Below are 10,248 nucleotides of genomic sequence, written 5' to 3' on the forward strand. Positions count from 1 at the left end.
AATTATATGTAGTGTAATCACATGCATCCCATGGTGCTATTGCTTTAAGTCGGTCACAGTTCAGGCGCATGCTCAACAGGGCAGAAATACACAAGGCCACAAGGCCTGAATACCAGGCGATGGGAATCCTGGGGACCACCAAAGAGTCTGCCTGTCGCATGAGGTTTCTCTGTTAAACTTCAAAGAGGTGACTTGCTAATTACTCCCCTTCAGATGAAGTGTGTTCCATCTGGCTTAGCTCCGTCTGTCTTGGTCAGTTCCATTTCTCTCAGCTCAGGCTGCGATAACAAATTAGCATTGACTGGATGGCTTAACATCCTGTATTTCTCATGGTTCTGGAGGTTGAGAAGTCTAAGATCTAGGCGCTGGCAGATACGGTGTTTGGTGTCGGCCCTCTTCCTGGTTTACAGACAGTCATCATCTTCTTCCTTATTTTTGAAGGGACAATATTTATTCCTTTTCCAAATGTTAAGGGAAAACCTGGTGGAAGAGAATGGTTTTAAAAGTTAGACCAAAAAAAAAAAGTACAAATCTGGGGTTTGACCATTAAAAACTTATTTACAACAATGGGTGGCGGGGGGGGAGAAGAAGTTGTTTCCCCCTGGACCCCAAAGCCTAATGCTCACTAATTCAAAAAAAGAGACACCTTTGTGTCACAAGCTGGAGGTTTGAACGTGAGTAAGACATTTATAAAAACCTAGACAGAGGCAGTGTCCTCCCCTAGCCTGGGTGCCACCAGGCACAGCACAAGAGACTAAAAACAGAGGGAAGGCTGGACACTCAGGGTTGGGAGTGTAGGCACCCCACATCTGGCTCAGGGATTTGGGGAGGAAACAAAACCTACTTGGAAAAGAACTGGGGGAGAAAACCAGCAATTGCCTGCTGGTGGAGTGGGGATGGGGAAGAGGCAGGAACAGGGGCAGGAGCATGTCACATCACTAACCTAACTTGGGGAACTGCAAGGGGCCATCTTCAACTGGCCGGAAGAGAAAGACCAGGTGGGACTTCTTAAGGGAGAATCCACAGGAGGGAGAGGAGAAAAGGGAAGGCAGCGGGGAGGGGGCAGCAGCCCCTTCCTTTCTGGGCACAGGAAGGCAGCCAGGCCACCAGGCCCAGGCAGTTACCTCACAAGGGTAGCGCCTTTTTTGCAGCTACTCATGCTGCTGGCTGGCAGGTATAGGGCCACTCTCTGGCCCCAACAAAGTAGACAGCTCTGCAGCCTGGGGCCCTGCCTCCTCTTGTGTCTCCTCCCTTGGAGGCAGCGCTAGCCTCTGCCCCTGGGCTTGGGGCTCCTGGCTCTCAGGGGAGCAACAGCCTTCCCTCCCTGGGCAGTGCCTTCCTCGCTGCAGGCACCCTCTCCCCCTGTTCCTGCTCTTCCTCTGTGGACGAGGAGGCAGACGATTCACCCCACCCACCCTCCTTCTGATTTATCTCAAAGGACAGGCCACTCCATTGGAAAGTCTTCTTGAAAGAGAATGTCTTCTTTTTCTTGGGGGTTTCCTTGGGGGTACATCCACCTTGGCCTCAGCTCCCTGGCTAGGGGGTGCTGGCTCAATAGCATTACCAGTGTCCCGGCTGCCTCCTCTGTTCCGTTCACAGGGCGGGCAACTCCCCTTCACTCTTGGGGGGTGGGTCTCCATTGCTTTTCACAGGACCGTTCTCCTGTCCCATTAGCCTTCGAGGGGGAAGCAAGTGCCTGTTGCTTCCTCGTGGTCACGGCGCCCCAGGGAGCCTTGGAGCTCTGACTGTCCATGATGGGGCAGGGGTCTGCTGCGGGGGCGGCGGGGGGGGGGTCGCCCTGAGCTGCCCTGGGCCCACACCGCAGAGGATAACTCAGTGGGGTTGGCCTGGTCGTGCCTTAGGGAAGGGTATGGGGTGGGAGGAAACCTAGCTGCACCCCAGCTCCGCCCTACCTGATAGCTGCACCCGCTGCCCCCTTGTCCGTGACAGAATGCAGATGGTCATCTTCTCATGTGTCCTCGCAGGTGGAGAAAATAGAGAGGAAGCAAGCGCTCTGGTGTCTCTACTATAAAGGGCACTAATGGCACTCACCAGGGCTCCACCCTCAACACCTAATTACTTCCCAGTGGCCACACCTGCTAGAACAGGTACACCTGGTGTTATTCGGCTTCACTTTATTGCACATCCTCAATATTGCATCTTTTACACATTGAAGGCAAGACCCTCCACCAGTAAAAAGATTGTGACTTGCTTTATGGCTATACTCATTTTCATGCCGTTATCTGGAATCAAGGCCACAATATCTCCAAGATATACCTATATCATCACATTACCTGGGTAGGGTTTCAACAGACCAATTTGGAGGAGGGCATGCAGTCCATAACACCATCAAGTAGTCTAGTTGCTGGTTCAGAAATTCAGTAGTAGATCTCTGGGGAAAATGTATCCACAATCCCTTTGCCCATATACAGCTGAGCCTCCTATGTTTGAACAATCTCTAGAGATAAGGTTAGTCCCATTTCACAATTGATTAAACTCACCCACGCTCAGGGGATGCTGTAATTGCAACACCTGTTAATAAATCAGACTAGCCCTTGTGATTTATGGCTCCTCCATTTGAAGCTTCTCTCCTTTGATAATCATAATTTCTCGAGGCAAGAAAGAGCGTGGCAGATCTGGGACCAACGGTTCTGTGTAGCTATATTTTTAAAAAATGCCAGGGAGAGGAGGTCAGAAGGGAGAGCAGTATTCAGGTTTCCCCAATTTATGGGAAACCTTTAATCCAGGAAGACCTCATAGGCAATTGTTTTGTAAAATGACATCCAAACAGTTGTAACCACCAAAAGCTTTTTTTTTTTTCTTGACATCAATTTCTGAAAACATCACCTGTGAAAAGTTCAACATTTAGCATTTCCTATTGTTTTCATTTTTTTTCTATGACTGTAGATCCAGTTTCTGTGAAAAGTGTCATTTGGGGAAGAGAACAAATACTAAGGACCCCCGGATGAGATAAAGGGACAGGAGGGATATAGGGGGCAAGAGAGGGGACATTGGAGTCAGAAGACCTTTGCACTGCTTTGGGCAAACTGTGCTTCCCAGAAAGGCTATTGCCCCTCTGGGCCACCGCTTCTGATGTGTTTCATGAAATAGGTGTGCCTGCCTAGGCCTTTGATAGTTTATGAGGAAAAATAAGACAGTATTTAAAAGTAACAGAAGAGTTTTTACTATATTCCCTACATCCGTGGTCAGCAAACTGCAGCTCGTGAGCCACATGCGGCTCTTTGGCCCCTTGAGTGTGGCTCTTTCACAAAATACCACGGCCTGGGCGAGTCTATTTTGAAGAAGTGGCATTAGAAGAAGTTTAAGTTGAAAAAATTTGGCTCTCAAAAGAAATTTCAATCTTTGTACTGTTGATATTTGGCTCTGTTGACTAATGAGTTTGCCGACCACTGCCCTACATGTAATTTTTTATTATTGTCTTGGAGGAAAAAAGAGAATAAATTAAAAAGAGAAACAAAGAAAGCATTAAACGTTTCCAGAATTGAATCCGATTATAAAGCTCGACATTGTGTGGTCATATGTACAGCTTGACATAGTAATACATTTGGGAAGTAAATTGCTCTGAATCAGCCAATCTGAAACTACTTGTCTTGTCCATAAGAACTACCTGCGAGTTTTCTCCAAAGAAGGTTACCACAGACTCCTTCCAGGGGTTCTCAGTCAGGGGGTTATGTGTAGGCTTTGGTGAGCTGCATTTTTAGCTAACACAGTCTGATGCAGCTTTCTCCGAGACCTCATTTTGCATTGCCCTTATCTAAAAAGTACAAGAATTCGAATCATTACCTCCTGCTTTCATTCCCAGCCAGCCTGTACTCCAAGGGGCCCTTACACAGACTGTTACATCTGCCCTGAACACTCACCCCACTCCTCCTTTTCCCCTGGCTCACTTGGGTCAGCTTTCAGGTTTCACGTTAATGTCACGTTCTCCAATGAAGACCTCTCTGCACCTACACACTGGTTTAATTAGGTCGTTCCTATGCATTTTATAACACTATGAACTTCTCTTTCATGGCAATTACCATAATTATAGTTCATTAATACCTGTATAATTATTTATGTATGGTCACTCTCTTCTCCAGGGTACAGGATTCCTGAGACTAGAGACTGTGCTTATTTTATTCTTAGAGCCTGGAAAATGGCTTGAACATAGTAGGTGCTGTAAGAAGGAAAGGGAAAGAGAGGGGAGGGCAGGGGAGGGGAGGGAGGGGAGAAAGGAGAAAGGAAGGGAGGTGATAGCATAACCAGCCAACAAATTCTCTCTTCTTTAGGAGTTTGTATGGGAGCAGCCCAGAGAAGAACAATGGGGCAAAATTAATTAAATTAGTGACCTGAGATCAAGCCCATACACATATACTACAGGACAATCTTTTTTTTTTTTTTTATAATTCAATCCTGGATTTTTTATATTATCATAAATTGGCTCTTTAGTTATAACATCTATAATCTTATTTGAGTTTTCTTAATGGGTATATAAGTAGAATAATAAATCACTTATTTATTTAACATTAATGCTACCTATGGTTAAGCATTTTGGGCACAACTATATTTTTCTTTTCTACACAATCACTAATTTAGAAAATAAAATATATACAATATTTAAAAAATAATTTAGTTATAGGATACATGGTTATTTTTAAATACATCATTTTATTTGTTTCACAGGTATTTCAGTAGAAGGCTATAAACATTGTATCAAGAATGCTAGTCAAAGATATGTTATTTTCTTCACAAGTATTTTAAGATGCAATGAATAAAAGAATATCAAGGACATATATGAGTGACTGGTTGTTCGGTTATTCTGCCATTCGGTCTATTTGCATATTAGGGTTTTATATATATATATATTTCAGGGCTACAAAAAAGTATAGCTAATCTAACAAACATACACACACCTACCACACAGCACGGGACAATCTTTGATTGCAGAGTCTGAAAACAACTTCACTGCCCTCTAAAAGGCTGGCTAAAACCATTTTTACAAACTGAATAGATTCTATCACAATTATTTCATGTAATTACTTAAGCTTTTTTATATTCAGAGTTCTTTAACTTGTTTTAATTTTGTAAATAATAAATAATAATAATAACAATTATTATTATTATTATTATTTAGATTCACATCACAAACTCCCCAAAAAGTTTATGTGAAACATAATATCTTTGGGAACTTTTACTTCATAAATTGGAATAGCAAACAAGCCCCATTAAAAAAAATGGAGAAAATCTTCAGCATTGATCCAAGTAAAATTATTTCCAGTGGCTAGGCATTTGCAGCTATGTACCTGAGCAGATCAGAACCAATAGTTGCTAAGTTATCAGAAGAACTAGTTGAAACCAAAATCATAACATTTATAAGTGTATGTACCTTAAATATTTTTTCACACTAAAACATAAAAAATCTATACCTAGTATGTAATCTGATGATGTAGAGTCAAGGCATCTTCCTTGAATGAACCTGCTAGGGGAGACCTGTATAATCTTTCTTGCCAAAAAACCCACAATATATCTTCTACAGTTTCAAGTATGGGTCTCTTAGGGTGAAGAAAAAATTGTAAAACACTTGTAAAAAAAAATCCCAGTAAAATGTTTGTAGACTTCATGACATTGTTTTCTCAATTTTTATACTTACCTCTTCCACATGTGTACTGATAGCAATTTTGTTTTAGTGGCTCCCCTTCATGAAGTCAAAATATTTTAATTTACTTTGCATAAAAACCAAAGCTCTTTTTCTTTCTGCATTCATATTTAATCAGAGTAAGTACTGTATTGATTATAATAATGAGTGCAACACACTTGGAGACAGACCCAGGGATTCTTAGTAAGCCTGCAACCCAATTAGTGAACCCCAGGCTGATTTAAAGGGAGTCTTCTAGGCACTGACTCCATTGGGAAGGGAGAATGCTCATTGTTCTGGTGAGTTAAATAGAAGTTAGCTAATAAAGTCTCAATCCTGTGTAATTTGTTACTGCAGTGGTAGCTGGAATGTTAATGAGAATGTACGTGCAAGTTCTCTCGTATTATTGTTTTTAGAGAGATAAACATTGATTTGTTATTCCACTTATTTACGCATCCATCAGTTTATATTTATATGTGTCCTGATAAGGGATGGAACCCACAATCTTGGCATATGGGACGACACTGTAATCAACCGAGTTACCCAGCCAGAGCCAAACCACATTGCCTAATTAAAAAGCCACAGAGTCTTCTCTACTAGTATGTCCCATCAAAAGCTTTTTTTTTTTTAAATCAAAATCAAGTAATTTAACACTTAGCAATTCAAGAGTGATAGTATTAACACAAGTAAAGAGACAGGGCCAGTGGGTTTTGAATAGACATGAATTTAGTCAACCTGCCCCTGACTAAGAAACAACATAGATATTGATCATCTCTTGAGCTTCTGATGGAGAGATGATATTTATACTTAATACCAAAACTCTTCACACACATTAGGTTAAAATGTGTTACTCTGAAATTAGTATGTATAAATAGTTTAAAAATTAAATTTTCTCTCCCTCCAAAAAAAAACAAAAAACTACTATCAGTTATTTAAAAATTAGATTACATGACATATTAGTTTCCTAGGGCTGCTAAAACAAGTTACCACATACTAGGTGACTTACAACAAGAAAAATTCATTCTCCAAAAGGAGGGTCAGAAGTCCAAAATCAAGGTGTTAGCAGGTTTGGTTCCTCCTGGAGGCTCTGAAGGAAAAATGGTGTCCTGCTCTCTCCTAGCCTCTGCTGACTGCCAGAAATTCTTAACTTAGAGGCAATAGCCTCTACCTTCACATGGCTTTCCCCCATTTGTGTCCCTGTCTTAATTCTCGTTTTTTTCCCCCCTCATAAGGGTACTCCTTATTCTATTTAGAGCTAACCAAAAATTCAGGATGATATATCAAGATCCTTTACCAAATTCATCTACAAAGTCCCTATTTTCAAATAAGGTAACATTCACAGGTAATGGGGATTAGCCCTTGGATATATATCATTTGGCCTTGGATACATATCATGTGGGGGGAACTCCATTCAACCCATTACATATGTATATGCTGTGTATGGTTGTATGCTGTAGCTTCTTCAGGCCTCTTACTGCTGTAAAGAATTGAGCCTATGAAGAGATAACCTGATCTGATTATTCTAGGAGACTATTTTCTGAGAAATCTGAAAGTTTTCTCTTAGTGGAAGAGGTTTTGGCCTTGATTCATGAACATCTGCTCACATCTCATAAAATAATTTGTACTCTTACAAATGGAAAATGATCATGAACTCAGCCAGGTGGCTTTTCTTATGGGAAAAGATTCAGAACTTCTTAAATTTCCAGTTAAGACCCTAGTGATTTGAAGGCTATCACAGTCTATCATTAGTTTGACACATTGTCTTACAACAACACTGTGTATATGTGTCAGTTATTGGTTTTAAGGTCGTTCATTCTTATATGTGTTCTTTCCATTGTGTTCCCAGGTTATCAATCTTCTGGATTCAGAAGCCATCTATTTCTATCATAGCACAACTCAATTTCTCTTGACTTCATAGTTACATCTACAACTCTCTGATCTGTATCTCAGTAAATGAATTTATCAATGCCTCCCTAATACCTTTTAATTCTCTGTGTATTTCAATGACATTAAAAAAGAAAGTTTTAATGGACATTTATTCTTAACTCTTCTGTGAACTTGTGATTTACACAAATTAGAAGCACAGAGTTGATATTTAAATGAATAAGTGATTAAATCAGAAGAATAAATGAACACAATACAATAAAATAAAATCTAATGTAACAAGTATTTCTTATGTGCTTAACATACGTGATATTTGTGGGGAAAGTAATAAAATTTAGTTTCTGCAGAAAATAAAATACACACTAATCTAAGAGTCAGGACTACGAAGTTTAATATTAACTCATGATTATCAGTGTGACCTTGAGTAAATCACTTTAACTTGCTGAATCACTAGTTTTCTTAATTTCAAAATGATGGGTTTGTACTAGGTCATTTCTAGAGTCCCTTTTAATGTTGGAAGTTTATGGTCAGATATTAATGAATATGATAAAATAGAACACATAGAAACATTCATCTGAGACTTCTGAAATGAATATTTTTTTGTTATAACTTTCATAGTATTTTTCTACCCTCATTGATATTTAACTCCACCTCAGCTTTGATTATCCCTTCAAAACCTTATATTACTAGAGGGCCTGGATTTGCCTTTATTTTCATAAAAGGTTAAATGTTGGCTTCTCTGGAATGCATGTGGAAAATACATGCCAATGGAGAAGAACTGTTTCAGATGCTCTACTGTTCTGCACTGGGACTATCAGATGCCCTTCATACACATAATACAATGCTCAGTATATCCATGCATAGTTTTGTAGATTCTCCCATTTAATTGCGTTGTAAATTACATATAAAGTAATTTTTGTTTGTTTAAGAATTTGCTATAATTACTGGTTACACATTGGAATAAATCCAAAATAGCCATTTTATTTTTAGATTTACTTACAATAAGCAACTCAGGATTAACTGATTTATGCCATTGGAAGGAACCAAGAATAGAAAGAGAAAACTACAAATATACCGTCCTTCACAATTGAAGCCACAACAACTCTTTCTATCCAGATCTTCATTAACTATCTGGTATCAAGTTATATTTTAGCAGCTAGAAATGCCCTTGGAGAATGCCATTGTTTTATTTACATAATAAACACTTAGCACCAAGTGAATTCAAGTGTTGACAATGAATTTATAAAAAATATGTTTTATTTACTTTTAGAGAGAGAGGGAGGAAGGGAGAGGGAAAGAGAGAAAGAGAGAGAAATATTCATGAGTTGCCTCCCACACGCACCCCATTTGGGACTAAACCCACAAACTGGACATGTGCCCTGACCGGGAATCAATGGAACCAGCCACCTTTCAGTGAATGGGAAGACATTCAACCAACTGAGCCCATTGGCCAGGGCTATTGACATTGAATTTAACAGAACCTTTTTGTGCATAATCGTCTTCTATATTCTATAAGGTAAACAATATGGCATATCCCTGACATTCTCAGGCTTTATAATATAGTAGCCTAACTAATAGAATAAGTATAGGCAGGAAATAATCATAAAAATATTATCTACAAAAGAGGAACAAAAAAGTGTTGAAGGTCTTAAAGAAAGAAGATATGAATATTGAGAAGATATTCAGAAAAAAATAAATGGGAAAGGTGACATGATCTGGGCCTTGAAAAATGAGCAGATCTCAACAGATAGATTACAATCTTGATGTGGCTGAAGTACGACAGATGGAATGTGTTTTGAAAAATAAGACTAAAACGACAGATTGGGATGAACAAATAGATGGCCTTGAATGCCATGCTAAGCTTGAGAAATTACTTTTGGAGCATTTAGCCAGTTAAGTTTATATGGAGGCCAAAAGACTAATGGTTTGTAGAATTGAAAATGAAAAAGAGAGGATACATTCAGGAAGAAATACTACAGAAGTAAAATCAGCAAGAACTAAAATTTGTAGTCGTACACCTTGTCATGTACATTTGCACGATAATTCCTTATACTCGTCTTACTTCAAAAAATGTTTTTCATCACTAAGTGCTTAATAAGCAGCCATTAGGATTAAAAAGTCAGGTGAAAATGATATGCAAATCACAAGTTTTCAGATGCATTTCAGAAATACCATTTCCCCTGCTATGTAACTAGATACTGTCTGTACCTTTTGTACTTAGAAGTTTGTAATTTCTTGTCATTGCTTTTTAGTTTTTCTGTTGTCTTACAGTTTCTAAAAATGGCTGTATTTCTCAAAGCATCTGTGTCTGTGATATCACAAATTGTGAAGTCTTTATAGCCAGGTTCCTTTTTTTTCCATCATAACTTATGGTCTACATCTTGAGTCATCATCTGGGGTATCAATAGCATCACCACAGCTGTATTTCCTTATTTGCTCTTGACAGTGTTCTCAGGATTGATAAATGGCCCCAGCTTGGTGTGGAAAGAAAAGTATTATTTATTTTGAAGCTATATATAAGTTGTGGAAATCATCACTTTCTACAATGACTGAAATAGGAAACAAGGGTTATGACCTCAACAAATTTAACACCAATACTTTTAAGATTTCTTACTTAGACATTATTTTATTTTTTGGAATTCTTTACTGCTGCTATTTAGCCTATTTTACTCCTATGAATTTCTTACTGCTGACCAGGTCCCAGGCCAGGGAGGAGCCTACAATCAAGG

At 39.3% G+C, this 10,248-nt stretch overlaps 1 pseudogene; it reads right to left on the reverse strand.

Moving 5' to 3' along the window:
- Window positions 1-1,151: 1,151 nt before the first annotated feature.
- On the reverse strand, window positions 1,152-1,753 carry LOC103290869 (MARCKS-related protein-like; annotated as a pseudogene).
- Between the last annotated feature and the right edge of the window lie 8,495 nt (window positions 1,754-10,248).

Source organism: Eptesicus fuscus, chromosome 13 (assembly GCF_027574615.1).
Source record: "Eptesicus fuscus isolate TK198812 chromosome 13, DD_ASM_mEF_20220401, whole genome shotgun sequence".
Taxonomy (NCBI): domain Eukaryota; kingdom Metazoa; phylum Chordata; class Mammalia; order Chiroptera; family Vespertilionidae; genus Eptesicus; species Eptesicus fuscus.